Genomic DNA, 19,494 nt, shown 5'->3' with positions numbered 1-19,494 from the left:
TATGAACCAGACAGAAGTGAAAGTGCATTTCTTTATGTGTGAGTACCTCAATCCCATACAGGCAGACGTTTCCTGTAAGATAACATTTCAACAATTCAGTGGGATCATGGCTAACATCTGTTATGGTGTCTCTTTCTTGTGTAATTCCCACATTCCTTGATTCATATCAGCTTTGAAAATAATGTATCTGCTCTTTCTTGATCATACTCAGAAGCTGACTTTCATCCGACCAGTTCAGCAGGGAAGTCCCATGATAACCATAGTCTGGGTGAAGGCATTTCCCATCTCCGTTGGAACGCTGCTGAGATGGGATTCTTTTTTCCAGCCATGCACAAGCTGATGTGAATTATTCATGTGTTCTTAATCTCTGTTTTCAAAGTTCAAAATACATTTATTCTTCAAGCAGGTAAACTGTATAGAACCTTTAGATTCACCTCTTTAATGGCAGCCACAAAACAAAGGATCCCATTAACAAAAACAGACTGTCAAATACCCAACATGCAGAAAAAATCAATTAGTACAAACAAAAAAAGTAGGCATTTAACATTGATAACCAAAGTTCATTAAAATGAGCCCATATCCATGAAGGCCGGTCATGACTGCAGCAGATCCAGGAACCCGTTAGCCACAGGCCAGAGCCTCAGTTCAGTGCAGAGACAAGTATACCTCACAGATTAGCGAGCTGCACACCGGCCCATAACCTCTCCTCTGGCCCCAACACCCTGATCCTTTCAATCTGGCCCAGTGGTTAAATCAGCCAAACCCCATGTTGTTCTCACTCTCTGACCCAGGTCCTGCTGCTTCAATATGCTCTCAGGCCTGGGCCTTGCATTCTCAATTCAGCTCATATCTGATCTTTCCAATCTGGCCTGGTGTTTAAATCAGCCAAAAAGCAAATCGTTCCTCTTCCTCAGGCACAGACGCCACTGCCTCAAGTCTGCCTCATCTCAGCTTGCCTGGCCTCTGTTCTGCTACATGAAAACACTTGCAAGACCGCTCCAGCAATGGCCAAATATTGGCTCATTTCCTGCTCTCACAGCCTGTCCCGGCCGCCTCGATTCTGCCTGTACTCACCAAGCCACAACCACCCTGCACCATCGAGACTTCAGTTCACACAGCAAAAATGCCAGGTTGCACAGCAGTTCAAAAGCTCTACTCCGAGATGGAAGTTGCAGACTATAAGTGGCAGTGATTATTTCCGAGAAGAAGGGTGATTTATAATCAGTAATTTATAGCTTTGTTCATTTTGTTTGCTGCCAGTCGTTCAATTCTCTTCTTTATCATCACCATTGCAAACACTCTGTTATTTCATATTTTTGCATGTTGATATACTATCCACACAACTAAGTGCTGTCACAATGTATCCTGCATGGTGATGAAGGTCTTCCCATTGTCCAGGCACACTACATCATCTGGTTTGCTGATACATTATATAAATTGCAAAATCAAAACATCAGAAAATTACCAATCACGATATTATGTTAATGGATCACAATTGCCATTAGCAAAATATATCAATATTTCCATATGTCATGCAACAAGTTCCCTAATAAATATAAATGACCACTTACTTTCTATTAATGTCATATTAACGCATCTGGAGATTTTCTTTTTTATCTTTCACCCTTTCTTTCAATGTTAGTGTTATATTTGTTATCTTTCAAGCTTACATTTTCATACTTTCTTCTATTTTGGAAGGAGATTTGGAGGCACGTGGTGACTGTTGCAGCTGCCAGAGCAAACCCCTCAACTGCATTCACATGCTGATTTACCTGGAATTATTTGCTGCCATAAAGGCTTCAATTTGAATTCTTTTTTTTCTCTCTATTGACCACTGATTATCCCTGTAACACTTCCCTTTTTACTTGTAGTATCTTCACTTCTGTAATTTTGTAACTAACGCCCATTATAGGGACCCCCTATAAATCCCCCCAGGACACCTTCTAAATACAGACACACTCCTTGATACCCCCTTTAAATACTGATTGCTCACCAGAAACTCCTTGTTAGTAGTGACACAGTCCACAGGACCCTTTGCAAATACCGACATGCTCCAGGGACACAACTTAAGTACAGATGCACTCTCTAAGACCACTGTGAAAGAATAACACATTCTGCAGGAATTGCTAAATACTGACACACTTTATGTGACACCCTGGATCCCCCATCAATACTGGCATAATACCCGTGCTACTGAAGACAGGCTAACTGGCCTATAGTTCTCTCTCTCTCTTCTCACTCTCTCTCTCTCTCTCTCTCTCTCCTCTCTCCTCTCTCTCCTCTCTCTCCTCCCCCCCCCCCTTAAAGAGTGGAGTGACATTTGTGATATTCTATTCTCTGGCCAGCATCAATTGATTCTTGAAAGATTACTACTAATGCCTCCCCCAATCTCTTCCACCACCTACTCCAGATCATGTGGTGTAAACCATCTGGTACAGGTGACTGTATTTACCTTCAGACCTTTCAGTTTCCCAAGATCCTTCTCCTTAGTATTGGCACCTTCATACACTTCTGCCACTGACGTACTTGAACTTCTGGAATAATGCTTGTGTTTTCCTCTTAGTTACTGTAGCTCATCTGCCATTTCCTTGTCTCCCATTACTACCTCTCCAGCATTATTTTCCAGCAGTCCAATATCGATCTGAACTCTTTTGAACTTTATGTATCTGAAGAAACATTTGGAATCATCTTAATAGTAAAGTAAATTGCTAGCTGAGGTAAACTGTGGTATGTCATGCTTGTTGGACAGAAATAAAACAGAATGTAATGGGCATTGCTCTGCAATGGCACAAGCACAGGATTAGCAGAAATCATTGTAGTCCAACTGATTAACATTTTATCTTACTTTGGCAGTCCATCACAAATCTTTGATCTCTTAAAGGTCTGGGAATAGCAGGCATATCCAGATCATTGATGATCCTGTAAGTTTATTTCCTTTTATCATACCTCAGTTTTATCACTAGGGGGCACCATATTCCTCCAGACACTGACGCTCCTCCACACCTGATTATTAGTTACTCGCACCTGTGCCTTGTTTCTCTATTTAAGTTCTCTCTGGTTATTAGGGGAAAGAAATAAATATACATATTAAAATTATTACGAATTCTGTGGAGCATGTGGAGATCTTCCAACAACCAGGCATTCTCTCTTTCTTTCTTTCTTTCTTTTTTTTCTGTAGGGCAGTTAGGGGGGAGGGGGTATGGGTTATATACATTGTTTTTTCATCGTTTTGTAATCATTTAAAAATGCAATAAAAAAAGTTTAAAAAAAAAAAGTTCTCTCTGTCCTCTTTCTCCCTGCTCAGCCCTGAGTTTACCTTCTCTGTGTGCAGTGATTCTCAAGTCCTAGTCAGTGGTCTCTACAAATCTACAAGTGAAGATTCTTTGTACAACTCCATCCTTGTGTCTGGTCTCCTTACACTTGTGTCTACCTGGTCTAAGATTTTCCAGGTAGTCCACAGATTGAAGCTGCAAAACTTTGCTATAACAATTCCAGGAGACTCCATGTTGCAGCGAAAGGAGTGAGACACATTTTCAACATGGCTCTACTTTTTATACCTTACATTCCACTGATAGATCCATTTTAAATTTGAAGATTCACTAATTTTGTTGAAGGATTTATGACTTAACTACGATGGGAGGAAGTCGATCCGGTATTGAATTGAGAGGCTGCAAGACCCTTCCCGAAACGGAACAAACAGAGTCAATCGGGGACCCTGGGGACTTATGGAAACTGTGGTGATTTCTTTCGAACTTATAGTCTTTTAACATCTTGGACTATTTTTACAGTGCCCATAGTCTGTTTTTTAATCAATTATGCTATTGTTTGCACTGTTGTAACTATGTGGTTTTGTGCAGGTCTTGTAGCTTTAGTTTTTGGTCTTGTTTTTGTCTGGTGGATTTGGAGCTCCTTTCCGGGGAATGCACTAGACGGTAGCGCGATATTAATACGCAGCAGACTCTCTAGACTCTAGATTTGGGATTGCCAAACATTGCGTGGATTTTCTGGTGTAGTCTCTTTTGTCATGTGCTTTTGTGATATCATTCTGGGGGAACATTGTCTCATTTTTCAACTGCATTGCATTTGTAGTTTCTAAATGATAATAAAATGAATCTGAATCTGAAATAAAGAAATCGGAGGAACTTTTTACTTTAGTAAAAATACTCTTCAATACAAGATATGAAACTTGAATTTGGTTCGCTTAACACTAAGATTGATAAATTGATGGATGCTAATGGAAAGCTTGAAAAATCCATCTCTACTGTTGAAGAATTGTTGAAGAATTTGTTTTTCAATTTCAGATGCTCAAACAGACTACTTACTGAATTGAGAGGGAACAGGAATCATTCAGGCAAACTATTAATGAGCAAGAATTGAAGATGTCATCTATGGAAGAGAAAATTAATGAAGTTACTTTGGAATTATCAAGAATGAAGAAAAAAAAGATTGATTTAGACAGCAGAATGCGCAGGAGGAATTTACATATATTGGGCTTGCCTGAAAATACGGAAACCAGCGACCTGTTAAAATACTTTTCAGATATACTGTATTCACATTTTGGAAGATCCTTGAAGTGAACACTGTACTCAATAGAGCTCATGGAATTCTAAGATCTAAGATCTCAGCTGAATTACATCCATGACCAGTGATACTTTGCTTGCACTATTTTACAACCAAAGAAGCTATACTTTGAGAGTATATGTTCTGTTTTTGAGCTAAGGTGCTTGTTTAATTATTGATCTGATTTGGAAAAGGATAATTCCTGATTCTTTTGTTTGATTGGTTTGTGGGTGGTATTTGGTAGCAATGAATATTGACGACTTACTGGCATCACCAGACCCAGAGTTATTAGTGAAGGCGAAAAAGAGTGATGTATATGAGATTGCTAGCAGGTTGGAACTTAAAGCTATTTTGAAGGCTACGACAAAGCCTGTAATTCAGAGAAAAATCATGTCACAGTATGTAGAGTCGGGTGATTTTGATGAAGTAGTTTTACATATGTTTCCAATAAATGATCTAGAGATGCAGTTACAAATCGAGCAAATGAAATTAGAACAATGTAAAGTGAACTTGGAACGATGTCGATTAGAAGATGAAAATAAAAAGAGGGAATTTGAACTTGTGATGGCAAAATTAAGGTCCGAGAATCAGACCTCTGGTTCTAGGAAACAGTTTGTTGCTAGTCGAGAAGTTATATTAGCTTCTCCATTTAATGAAACAGAAGTGGATAAGTATTTCCAACATATCGAAACTGTTGCTCAGATTTCAGGGTGGCCGAAATAGAAATGGCCAGTTACGTTACAGAATGTAATTAAAGGCAAGACACAACAAGTTTATACAGCTTTAACTGCTGAGCAAGCACTTGATTATGATATTGTGAAGCAGCGTATACTAAAAGCGTATGAACTGTCTCCAGAAGCTTATCGAGAAAGATTCAGAAATTTGAAGAAATCCGTGGAAAAAGCTTAACGTGGAATTTGCCTACAATAAAGCTGTGTGTTTTGAGAGATGGGTTCTCACTAAAAATCTGAATGGGGACTATAATAAATTGAAAGAGTTGATTTTAATGGAGGAATTTAAAAGGAGCATCCCTGTTGAAGTAAGAACATACTTAAATGAGAGGGACACTGCTACATTGCTGGAGTCTGCTAAGCTGATGAGTATGCTTTAATCCATAAGAGTAAATTTCCACAGGGCAGAACTCTTAAAAGGAAAAAAAGCACAGAGTCAAGGTAAACTAGAAATTAAATCAGAACTTAGTGAGAAAGGTAAGGAGGAAGAAAAATGTGAAGGAAAGGCAGTTTGGTCCCATTTGTAATTATTGTAATAAACCTGGTCATGTAATAGCTAGCTATTTCTGACTGAAGAAGGAGAGTTCCAGATGCTTGTGTGCAACATATTGAAACACCTGTAAATCCACAGGGTCCAATAAAAATAAATCAAGCTTTGTCAGTCTGACCAAGTTAAGGATTATGATCTTTTTATAACCAAAGAATTTGTATTCTTGAAAGAGGGATCCACTCCAGTGCCAATAAAAATCCTTAGGGATACTGGAGCTTCTCAATCACTAATGTTAGACAGTGTGTTAAAGTTTAATGATGAGTCTGACACTGGTGAGGTAAACTATATACCAGGTGTTGGGAGTGCCCTTATGCCTGTACATTTGCATAGAGTAAATTTAAGGTCAGGGTTAGTTACAGGACCGGTTAAAGTAGGACTACAACCCAGCTTACCCGTGAATGATGTTTCTCTATTGTTAGTGAATGACTTAGCAGATGCATAAGTTTTTCCTGAAGTGCATTTGAAAATAATGTCAGAGGAACCATGGATGGATTCTAACACAGATTCCTCCTGTGTTGTAACTCAAGCTGTGGCTAAAAAGCTTGATGTGCTGGATGAGGTTGTTACCCATGACTGTTCAACTCAGAGTTCAAATTTTGAGGATGTGTCAGAAACTTTCTTACCTTCATTGTTTGATCAAGATTCTTGGAGCAAGTCTGACCTTGAAGATTTGTCTCTGTCTTGGAAGGAGATGATAGCAGGGCAGAGTAGAGACCTTGAGATTATCAAATTAAAGGAACAAGCTCTTCCGGATAGTGAAATTGATAAGGTGCCAGTAGGATATTATTTTGGGAAAGGAGTGTTGATGACGAAGTGGAGATCACCTACAATTCCTGCAAGTGATGGTTGTTCACCAGGTAGTTGTTGGGGAAAGCCTGCTGTGACACAGCAGTTTTTGTGTTGAGACATCATTTAAGTCATCAGTTACTCTGTTATGTTGCGTATTTTGTTTCATGATGCAGTTTTGTTTTAAAGTAGAATTTTACTTTCTATCTTAAGTCTCAAAGGTTAATGCTGGCAATTTTGCCAAACGCTGCCAGTTTTGGTTTGATCTACCTTTGTAATTCAGTTGGAGAGTGAAGAATTTACGGAAGTACAGAAATCTGAAGGATCGAGTAAAGTTGATGTCGTTGGCAGTAATATAGGATCGACCTTATTGGATCTTCGTTCAGGAAATAGTAACCTGCATCTAAGATAACCCCTACCTGTAAGAGCAGAAAGGGTTGGGGCAGTGTTATTCGCGAAGGAAAAGGTCAGTTCCTTCAAATCATTTTTATTTCCTTCATTGTGAGTCTTTCAGGCAAGGCATATTTCAGCTAGGATCAGCAGTAACTTCATGTCGTCAAGGAATTCATTACTTCAGGAAAGTGTCTCCTAATTGACTGTATAAGTCTTTTAGACTTTTGCATTTACCACTTTAAGAACTGTGTTTGCATTTATTGCTTTAAGAATTGTTCGAGTTGCCGTATAGCAGTTAACCTCCGGTTAAGTTAGTTGTTTGTTTACTTTTCATTTTTATTGAGCAAAGTTTAATAAATGTTTATTTGTATATAAAAAATCCTGTCTCAACTCTATATTCATTTTTGCCGGAGGCGTACCGTAACATCTGTTCCACATTTTATGGATGTCAGCACAGGACCTGGTTGATATTTTTTTTCTCACTTGCCTTAATATTAATATAGTTTTGGGTTTGAGATATATATATATATATATATTTACCTTTTTTGTATGATCTATAAGTTTTTTTAAAAAAAAATCAGTCATAATATATTATTTGCTTGGATGATTAATTGCTTATATGATTAATATACTTTAGATGAATTTAAGATGGCTGTCACCAGTTACGTTTTAACTACTGTTAGACATAACATTACAATATGTGAAATTTGTTCATCTCTTTTATTATGTCTAAAATCAGTGGGGTAAACATATAACTTTGTTAATACAGCTGCAAAATGGAGATTGGGGTTAGGGTCATAGGTTAGCTTGCAATCCCTCTATTGGATCGTTTCTCAGGCTTTGGGGGAGAGGGTTGGGGCTATTAGAATAGTTTTTCTTTCTTGATTGGGCAGTTCTGAGAGGTTATATCTTGTATCAATCATGTCGTTACTTCTTGTCACAAATAACTGTGGGGCAACTGTCTAAGAAGAATAACCAGATGGCTTGAGTCGCAAAAATAGATTGAGGTGCTTTTATTTAAAAAAATAGTGGAAAAACAAAAACCTGGATGTCCATATCAAAACAAGAAAAAAAACCAATATATATACAACTTGCAATTGTCACCTGTCTGGTTAACAGCCACCCTCAGACTAAACAGAAAAAAAAAACCCAAAGCCTTAGTAACCCGAGGCTTTTTACTGCTAAGCCCCTTCCCCTAGAGTCTAGGGGTCAGCAACCTTTACCACTGAAAGAGCCACTTGGACCCGTTTCCCACAGAAAAGAAAACACTGGGAGCCGCAAAACCCGTTTGACATTTAAAATGAAATAACACTGCATTCAACGTTTTTTTTTTGCCTTTATGCTATGTATAAACAAACTATAATGTGTTGCATTTATGAAATTGATGAACTCCTGCACAGAAAACGAAATTACATTTCTGCATGCAACAAAAACATTTTGAACTCCGAAAAAAAGACGTTGGGTTGAAAGTTACTTTTAAGTAAAATACTCAATGTCTATTTGAGTCCTTCTTGTATTTATGAAAAACGCCGAACTTAAATTTTCCGCCAGCAGCAAACCAAAAATAACATCAGCCAGCTGTCAGCCTGAAAAATAAAAGGACTATTTCACTGAACAATGAAAAAATATGAATATACATAAAATAATAGGCAATTAAAATATTTATCATACTTGGTTAATGGGATTTCTGCTCCTGGACCTCAGCGCACAGCGTCTGCACATCAGGGCTGTATGACGTCACCTTCATCTTTACACAGGATCGCAAGCTGTCATCTGTGAGGCGTGCGCGATGTTTGTTTTTAATAAAGTTCATGTTGGAGAACACCTGCTCACTTACATATGTGGATCCAAAGATCGACAGGACTCAAAGCGCATACTTTTTAATGTTTACATAAATGTCGGGCATAGCATTCCATGTTTCGAACACAAGTTTGTCCGGTTTTGGAAGGTTTTCAATATCACTCCATTTGTGTTTCTGAGCAAGAACGGCCTTCTGACGGGCAACATCTTCAAGGTCTGCTGTCAAGCGTCTAAACTTGGACACCCATATGTCTTTGTCGGCTATGTCGGCCAGTTCCATCTCAAGATCAGGTTGACTCACACCTGCCAATGCAGTCGTATTCAGTAGGGAAGGATCGATGCTTAAGGGAGTGACTGGGAAGGATAATGTGTTTTTTTCCTCTCTGAACTCACAGAAGCGTTTCCCAAACGATGTTTGCATTGCGATGATTGCAGAATGTAAATACTCCGAAATTATCATGTCGTGACCTTGTTTGAACTCTCTCAAATTGGGGAAGTGAGACAAAGTGCCTTTCTGTAAATCTCTGGCAAGCAACGTCAACTTGCGCTCGAATGCCAAAACATCCTCCAACATGTGCAGGGCTGTACGTCCTTACCCCGTTGAAGAGCTGTGTTCAGCGTGTTCAGGTGCGCTGTCATGTCTACCATGAAGTGTAGCTTTTCCAGCCACTCTGGCTGTTCCAGCTCAGGAAAGGTGAGCCCTTTGCTGCCCAGGAAAGTTTTCACTTCTTCCAGACACGCGACAAAGCGTTTCAGCACCTTCCGTCTGGACAGCCAGCGATAAAAACACGTTGTAGCGGTGTCAGTAAACTGCAGTCAAAGATAGCTTTATTCGAACTAAACAGCCTTGCTTTTAAGCCTCCCTCAACCCAGCCCCCATGGACGCAGATGCTGCAAAAGACGCGTACTCACAAACCCCCGTAGGCTATCTCCCTTAGCCGGAATGCTGGCTAATTGTGAGCCGTTTCGGATGTGTCAGGAAATGTGTCGCCACACTTAGATTGTACAAGATCACCATAATCTTCAAATTTAGAATTACATTTCAAAAGCTAACAAACTAACATAAAATACATTTTAATTAAATACTGACCAATTATTTCCCAAAGCCACAGGGAGCCGCAGCACAGAGGTGAAAGAGCCACAAATGGCTCGGGAGCCGCAGGTTGCCGACCCCCGCCCTAGACCAACCAAAAGCTAATTAACTCAATTATCTTCCATTTCACACAATCTGAAACTCTACTGCCGGTTTTCACAATAAACACATGTACTGTAGTGATGTGCTACACACAGCGCTGAAATAACGACACGCAGTCAGTAAGTCATTTCGAGACTAGTTTATTCAAACTTCGCGGTGCTGGCATTTAAATCCCTAGTACCCGCCCTCTCTGGGCAGAAATGATATCGGAGGTACATTACTAAAGTCTCCCCCCGCGCACTGGCTATTTGTGAGCCGGTTGGCCTGCGCAGAAAGTGGGTCGCCACAAACCCCCCCCCCCAGAACCGGCGATACACCCCGCAATGTCCACAGTCTGGATCAACCTCTGTTTGGGAGGTCTGCCTCTGCGCCGCGGTGCCTGAACCTCGACTGGCTGCGCCAAGTCCACATGGGCTGCTTTGAGTCAGTACACCATGAAAACCTCCTCTTTTCCCCCAATGTCCAGAACGTAGGAGGACCCGTTGTTGCTGATCACCTTGAACGGCCCTTCGTACAGCCACTGTAGCAGCGCTCAGTGTCCGCCCCTTCGTACAAACACAAACTTACAGTTTTGCAGGTCTTTGGGTACATGGGTCGGGGTCCATCCATGCTGTGAAGTTGGTATGGGGGCCAGGTTGCCGAGCCTTTCACGTAGCCTGTCCAGGACTGCTGCGGGTTCTTCCTCTTGCCCTCTTGGGGCTGGTATGAACTCTCCCGGGATGGGCAGGGGCGCGCCGTACACCAACTTGGCCGATGAGGCGTGCAGATCCTCTTTGGGCACTGTGCGAATTCCAAACAGGACTCAGGGAAGCTCGTCCACCCAGTTAGGTCCTCTCAGGCGGGCCACGAGAGCCGACTTTAAGTGACGGTAGAAGCGTTCCACTAATTGGTTCGACTGTGGGTGGTAGGCAGTTGTGTGGTGTAGCTGCGTTCCCAACAGGCTGGCCACGGCCAACCACAAGCTGGAGGAGAACTGGGCACCTCTGTCGGAGGTAATGTGGGCCGGTACCCTGATGCGTGCTACCCAGATTGCGATCAGTGCTGGGGCACAGGAATCGGCAGATGTGTTGGTGAGCAGGACCACCTCTGGCCACCTCGTGAACCGGTCTACCATAGTTAGGAGGTACCGTGCTCCTCGGGACACTGGTAGGGGGCCCATGACATCCACATGAATGTGATTGAACCTCCAGTGGGTGGGAACTGCTGCGGCGGGGCTTTAGTGTTCCGCTGCACCTTGGCTGTTTGACACTGCGCACACGTTCTGGCCCATTCACTGACCTGCTTGCAAAGTCCGTGCCACGTAAACTTGCTGGAGACCAGCCGGACGGTTGTCCTGATAGATGGGTGTGCCAAACTGTGTATGGAGTCGAAAACCCGCCGCCTTCAGGCTGCCGGGACGATGGGGCGAGGTTGGCCGGTAGGCACGTCACACAGGAGGGTCCTCTCGCCTGGGCCTACGAGAAAGTCCTGCAGCTGCAAACCTGAGACTGCGGTCCTGTAGCTGGGCATCTCGTCATCTGCCTGCTGCGCCTTCACCAGTGCTGCATAGTCCACCCCCAGGGACAGGGCCTGACAAGCTGGAGAGTGCGTCCGCCATGACGTTGTCCTTTCCCGAGACATGCTGGATGTCCGTCGTGTACTCCGAGATGTAGGACAGATGTCGCTGCTGGTGAGCCGACCAGGGATCGGACACCTTCATGAACGTGAAGGTCAACGGTTTGTGGTCGGTGAACACGGTGAACGGCCTGCCTTCTAAGAAGTACCTGAAATGCCGGATTGCCAAATACAGTGCCAACAGCTCCCGGTCGAAAGCACTGTACTTGAGTTCGGGTGGTCATAGGTGCTTGCTGAAGAATGCCAGGGGTTGCCAGCGCCCCTTGATGAGCGGCTCCAGCACCCCACCGACTTCTGTATCGGATGCATCCACCATGAGGGCAGTCGGAACATCCGTTCTGGAGTGCACCAGCATCGCAGCATCTGCCAAGGCTTCCTTGGCTTTAACAACAGTGACCCCAGCCTCCTTGTCCAAAGTTATGTCCTTGCCTTTACATGACAGCAGGGTGTACAAAGGGCGCATGATACGGGCTGCTGAGGGGAGGAAACGGTGGTAGAAGTTCACCATACCAACGAACTCCTGCAGGCCTTTGACCGTGTTGGGCTGGGCAAAGTGGCGGATCGTGACTACCTTGGCGGGCAGAGGTGTTGCCCCATCTTTGATAATCCTGTGACCCAGGAAGTCGATGGTATCAAGGCCAAACTGGCACTTGGCCAGGTTGATCGTGAGGCCGTATTCACTCAGTCGGGCGAAGAGTTGACGGAGGTGGGACAGATGCTCCTGATGACTACTGCCGGCTATGAGGATGTCATCCAAATAGATGGAAGTGAAGTCCAGGTCACATCCTACTGCGTCCATTAACTGCTGAATCATCTGTGCGGCATTCTTTAGGCTGTACGGCACGCGGAGGAACTCGAAAAGGCCGAAAGGGATGATGAGTGCCGTTTTGGGGATGTCGTCCGAATGCATCGGGGAATATCCGTGCGCCGTGCAGGTTTGCTGCAAAGTCCTGAATGTGCGGCACAGGGTAGCGGTTCGGTGTTGTAGCCTCGTTCAGTCTGCGGTAGTCGCTGCATGGTCTCCCGCCCCCTGTCGCTTTGGGCACCATGTGCAGTGGGGAGGCCCATGGGCTGTCGGACAGCCGTATGATCCCCAATTCCTCCATCCTCTTGAACTCCTCCTTCGCCAGGCGGAGCTTTTCCGAGGGGAGCCTTCTTGCGCAGGTGTGGAGAGCTGGTCCCTGGGTCGGAATGTGGTGCTGTACCCCATGTCTGGGCATGGCTGCCGTGAACTGCGGTGCCAGAATCGATGGGAAGTCCGCCAGGATTCTGGTGAATTTGTTGTCCGACAGTGTGGTGGAGTCCAGGTGTGGGGCCGGCAACTTGGCTTCACCCAGGAGAACGCCTGGAAAGTCTCGGCATGTACCTGTCTTTTCCCTTGCAAGTCAACCAGCAGGCTGTGAGCTCGCAAGAAGTCCGCCCTCAAGAGTGGTTGGGCCACGGCGGCCAGTGTGAAGTCCCACGTGAACTGGCTGGCACCGAACTGCAGCTGCACTGTGCGGGTGCCATAGGTCCGTATCGTGCTACCGTTTGTGGCCCTCAGGGTGGGTCCTGGCTTCCGGTTGTGGGTGTCGTACCCCATTGGGGGCAAGATGCTGATCTCTGCTCCGGTGTCAACCAAGAAGCGGCATCCCGACGGTTTGTCCCAGACGTACAAGAGGCTGTCCTGGTGGCCAGCTGCCATAGTCATTACTGGCAGCTGGCCATGGCCCTGGCCCTCGCAGGACGGGTGACAATGGCGGGCTTTTGTGCCCCACCGCTGGTGGTAGAAACACCACTGTTCACTGTCCTCCTCACTCCTGCCTCTGTGTTGTGTGCGCCCCCCCTGCCGGGCCTGGTCTGGTAATCTGACCGATGGACGCCACGCTCTCCCTCTTGGCTTTCCACAGCACGTCTGCCCGGGCCGCCATCTTCCGGGGGTTGCTGAAATCTGCGTCGGCCAGCAGCAGATGTATGTCCTCAGGCAGTTGCTCCAGGAACGCTTGCTCAAACATGAGGCAGAGCTTGTGTCCGTCAGCCAGGGCCAGCATCTCGTTTATCAATGCTGACGGCAGTCTGTCTCCCAAACCATCCAGGTGAAGCAGGCGGGCACCCCGCTCATGTCGTGAGAGGCCAAAGGTCCCAATGAGCAGCCCTTTGAATGCTTCATATTTGTCTTCTTCCGGGGGTGACTATATGAAATCCGCAACCTGGGCGGCCATCTCCTGGTCAAGGGCGCTCACCACGTGGTAGTAACGCGTGGAATCAGAAGATATCTGCCGAATCTGGAACTGGGCTTCTGCTTGGCTAAACCACACACGTGGTCGCAGCGTCCAGAAAGTCGTCAGTTTTAGCAAAACTGCGTGAACAGATGAAGAGTCGGTCATCTTTGGTCCAAATCCCGTTTGGACCGTCGGGGTCACCAATTTAGCGATCTGCTAGACACAGCGCTGAAATAACGACACACAGTTGGTAAGTCGTTTCGAGACTAGTTTATTCAAACTTCATGGCGCTGGCGTTTAATCCCTAGCGCCCGCCCTCTCCAGGCGGAAATGATGTCAGAGGTACATTTCCAAAGTCTTCCCCCGCGCGCTGACTATTTGTGAGCCGGTTCACCTGCGCAGGAAGTGGGTCGCTACAGTACCACATTATAGGATTCACCATTTCCCGATTAAATAACTTAAATAAACCCCAAAACTTTACCACAAGATGAGTAATTTGGTAACATAACCCTTGACCCAGTTAAATATGGTATCCTCCACCATCAGCACATCTATGCAGGTTGCTGCTGTCTCTATACTAGGCAGCTCTGTGCAGCAGCTTTGTTTCAGACCCAGTGACTGTGGAGGAGAGAAACGTCAGATTATCCTGACACTTTGGCAAAACACTTATTGGAAAGATGAATATGAATAAATTGACCTGAGATAATTAAACTTTGACATAGTGTGTTTCTTTTTTCATACCTATTACTGCTGGGGATGAGTGTAAAATTGTGACTGTTGATTTGTTTTGATGCGTGCACTCATCACAATGACGGAGGGGAATAATGTGTGTGGATGACCCTTTGAGTGTTTTACTGAATGTGCCACGTGCCGTCCGTAATCAGTGACGGGCCTTTGTCACACTTCTCGTCAAGACAGTGCTTTTTTTTCTCTTTGGATCTTTCTCTATAAAATTTTAAATTAAAGCTTAAACATGGATGCTCATAAAATTAATATAATTTCTTGGAATATGAACAGCATGAATCATCCTATGAATGGTAAAAAGATTTAAAAAAAACTTAAAACCACTTCATGCAGATATTATTTTTGCACAAGAAACTTGTGTACGAAGGCAGGATGAAGATCGCTTTTTTTAAAATTCTGGAAGGGTACTTTATATCATTCTTTATCGTTAAATAAAGTTAGAGGGGTGTCTATTTTTGTTAACTCTAAAACCTCTTTTGTACATTTTAATACTGTTACTGATTTGATTGTAAAATATTTATTTGTCACTGGTTTGTTACGTGGTGAAAAGGTAGCTTTGGTGTGTGTTTATGCACCTGTCATAAGGGGACAGGAGGCTGGACCCAAGTGCAGGACACAGGCACTGAAGTACTTGGGGCAGGACGGGAACAACTAAACAATAGACAAGATGTGGTGACCATGGTGTGCATGGGGGACGTGATGTTCAAGGTAATTCTGGGGTTCTGGGAGCATCTTAGGCAAGGAAGATCCCAGAGTTCAGGCAAGACAGGATCTTGGAGTTCAGTCAGGGCCGAGGAGTTCACTAGTCAGGTCACATAACTCCTGAGCAGGACCCGGACCTCCCAGGCAGGAACACAGGGGCCTGAGCAGGTCACGGGGCACAACCCGTCAGCAGCAAGGGATGGAAAGGGGCAGGGTCCCCCGCAGGGCAACAGCAGTCTGGCCAGGCTTGCCCAACGGGGGCAAGGGATAGGAAGGGAACTAGGTCCAGGGTGCCTGCCAGATTTATTCGAAGAACTCGTCTTTAACGAGGGGAACTCCAAGCCAGGGCAACCCCCCAACTCCACTCAGTCCCAAAGCCCCCTATATACACCGCCAGCCGATGGGCATCAGGTGCGCCTCCTTGAGCCCCAACAAGCCACGATGATCCACAGGTGTGACTAATTGGACTCAAGGGCGAAAGGAGGGACGGCTACAAGACCCGGAATCCAGAGTCCGTGGACCAGATCAAGACCCGAAATGCGGGCTCCGGACCGGACCATAACAGCACCTAATTTAGACAGTCCTGAATTTTTTAAGAAACTATTTTCTGCGCTTCCAAATCTAAATGAATATAATTTGATTATGGGTGGTGACTTTAACTGTTGTCTTAACCCGTCGATTGACAGATCATCAACCAATCTGATGCTTCCTAATAAAGTGGCGACATGTATTAATTCTTTTCTATTAGAATATGGTTTTGGTCAATATCTGGACATATAAGCATCCTAATGACAAAGAATGTTCTTTTTTTTCATATGTACATCATAAATATTCAAAAATTGATTTTTTTTCTAGATACACAATTGTTATATTCAGTTACCGATTGTGCATATGACATCATTGCGTTGTCGAATCACGCACCTATGAAATTAACTTTGAGTATCTCTGATAATATTTTAAAAATGTCACTGGAGATTGAATCCTGTATTGTTACAAGATCCAACTTTTGTTAGTTTTATCAAGGGGCAAATTTCTTTGTTTTCTGATCTTAATACAACTGAAAGTATGTCAAATTTGGTTATATGGGATACAATGAAATCCTTTCTTAGGCGATAGATAATTTCATATTCAGCATGTTTAAGAAGGAAAACCAAAGCGGAACTTTTAGTGATTACTAATAAAATTAGGGAGATAGATAAAGCATATTCAGTAAAACCTAGTGAAGATCTATATAAGGTAAGGGTTGAACTCCAAATGCAGCATGATCTGCTTTTGACCTCCCCCATTGAGCAGCAACTTTTTAAATGCAAAAGTCAATTTTATTTTCATGGTGTTAAATCATGTAAATTGCTGGCTGGTCAGTTGAAGGCAAATATGGTCAGAAGACAGATTTTGAAAATACGTAGATCAGATAGAACAAAAACATTAGATCCTCATAAAATTAAAAAGATATTTGATGCAACTATTAAACAAGAGGAGATAGCCAAGGCTATATCCTCTACGCAATTAGGTAAAGCTCCGGGACCTGATGGTTATACGGTAGAATTTTACAAGACTTTTCATGAAATGCTTATACCACATCTTCATCAAACGTTTACCGATTCTACATCCTCTGGGAACCTTCCTAAAACTTTTTATGAGGCACTAATTTCATTGATTTCAAAAAAAGGAAAAGACCCACTGGAATGTGTACCCTATACACCTATTTCTTTACTGAATGTAGATTTTAAAATTCTCTCTAAGATTCTAGCAAATAGGCTTGAGAATGTCTTGCCTAACGTTATCTCAAACGATCAAACAGGATTTATAAAAAAAATAGGTACTCACACTTTAATATTCGAAGATAGTTAAATATCATTTATTCCCCCTCAGCCAAAGAATCTGAATGTATTGTATCTTTGGATGCAGAGAAAGCCTTTGATAGGGTGGAGTGGCCTTATCTATTTCAGGTTTTGAAGAGGTTTAATTTTGGTCCAGGATTTATTTCCTGGATTAAATTGATTTATCATGCCCCGGTAGCTGCGGTTCTAACTAATAATCAAAAGTCTCCTTAGTTTAGATTATATAGAGGTACCCGTCAGGGTTGACCCCTGAATCCTTTATTATTTAATTTGGCTTTAGAACCACTTGTTACTGCTCTTAGGGATTCTAATTCTGTGCAGGGTATTAGGAGAGGGGATAAATTACATAAGGTTTCGTTATATGCGGATGATTTATTAGTTTACATTTCAAATCCTAGGAAATCTATTCCTTTTATGTTATCTATATTTATGGAAATTGTTATTTTTTCTGGATATAAACTTACTTTACATAAAAGTGAATTATTCTTATTAATAATTATTCTGATTATTATGATCAAATACCTTTTAATATTGCCCAAAACCATTTTACTTACCCTGGTATCAAAATTACTAAAAATTTTAAAGACCTATATAGGTATAATTTCTTCCCTTTAGTTGAATATACTCAACAATGGTTTCTAAATGGTCACCCATGTCGATGTCATTGACAGGTCGAATAAATTCTATAAAATGGTTATTCTACTGAAATTTTTATATATATTTCAAGCAGTTCCCTCTTTTGTCCAAAAACATTTTTTGATAAAATAGATTCTCTGATTTTGTCTTATGTTTGGAATAACAAAAGCTCTAGAGTGAATAAACTTTTATTGCAAAAATCAAAAAAAAAAATGGAGGACTAGCTTTACCAAACTTTAGATTTTATTATTGTGCAATTAATATTCATTATATTACTTTTTGGATTTATGATACAGACAACCAAGATCACCCTTCGTGGTAACAGCTGGAGGAAAATTCAGTAATGGGGTTTTCGTTAGCTTCTTTATTAGGAGCTCCTCTTCCGTTTTTGCTCTCTAGAATAGGCAGACAAGCTCTCAACCCTATTGTTAAACATACTTTAAAAATTTGGTTTCAATTTCGTAGATATTTTGAACTAAATGATTTTCTACTTTCTAGTAATATTTATTCTAATTTCTTTTTTAAACCATCAACTTTGGATAAGGCTTTTTTAACATGAGAAATTAAGGGAATAAAAACTTTTTTAGATTTGTTTTTACAAGACTGTTTAATGTCTTTTTCACAGTTAATGGATAAATACGATATCTCTAATACACATTTTTTCAGATATTTACAGGTTAGGAATTTTTTACATGATTTTTTATCGAATTACCCCTCGGCCTGCTCTTTAAATTTGACTTATGGTATTTTTCAGTTTAAGCCTTTTCAAAAACGATTAATAGCTATCATTTTTAAACAGTTAATGAATGCTCGCATGTCGCCTAATGATATGGTTCAACGCACCTGGGAAGTAGAACTTCAACATTCACTTTCAGATAATCAATGGAGTAAAATTTATCATTTAGTCAATAATTCATCTATCTGTGCATGCCGTATCTTAATTCAGTTTACGATAGTGCACAGGGCCCATATGTTCAAAGATAAATTGGCGCATATTTTTCCTAATATAAGCTCTATTTGTGACAGATGTAGCGCAGAAGTGGCTACTCTAACTCATACGTTTTGGTCATTTGTAAGTTTAAACAGTTTTTGGAGGGATGTATTTGAAATATTATTTAAAGTTATAGATGTGGACGTTGAACCTAATCCACTTACAACAATTTTTGGGATTATTCCAGTGGAAGCAAGCAAAGTGTCTGCATCTGCCCAACATGTGATAGTTTTTTCAACTTTACTGGCTAGGAGAGCTATTTTGCTGCACTGGAAAGAATCTAATTCACCTACTGTTTTCTATTGGCTCTCCTCCATTATGTCATGTCTAAGTTTGGAGAAAATTAGAAGCCAGACATTTGATACATCCTTTAATTTTGAACAGGTCTGGCGACCCTTTATTCAATATTTTCAAGTGATTTAATTTATTTTAATTTATTTATTTTTCTTTATTCTCTTTGGGGGAAATCCTTATCCATGAAGGTTTGATGACTGGAAGGATGTTTCTTTTTCTCTCTCTCTTTTTTTAAATTTTATCCTCAATTGGACTGCCCAATCTTTCTTTTTCTTTCATTTTTTCTTCCTCTTTTTTTTTGTTTCAGTTTAGTTAGTGGGATTCTTTTTCCTTTATCAATAACATTTCCAATCTTTTTTTATGATTGCTATGAGGAGTTGTAGTTTTTTTGACCATTGTAAATATAACAGCATAATATTTTACCTATTTGATTTTGACATTATATGCTTTCTGTTT

This window comes from Hypanus sabinus, chromosome 8 (assembly GCF_030144855.1).
Source record: "Hypanus sabinus isolate sHypSab1 chromosome 8, sHypSab1.hap1, whole genome shotgun sequence".
In the NCBI taxonomy this organism is placed as follows: Eukaryota; Metazoa; Chordata; class Chondrichthyes; order Myliobatiformes; family Dasyatidae; genus Hypanus; species Hypanus sabinus.
The sequence above is the reverse complement of the archived record's forward strand: the minus strand, read 5'-3'. Positions refer to the sequence as shown.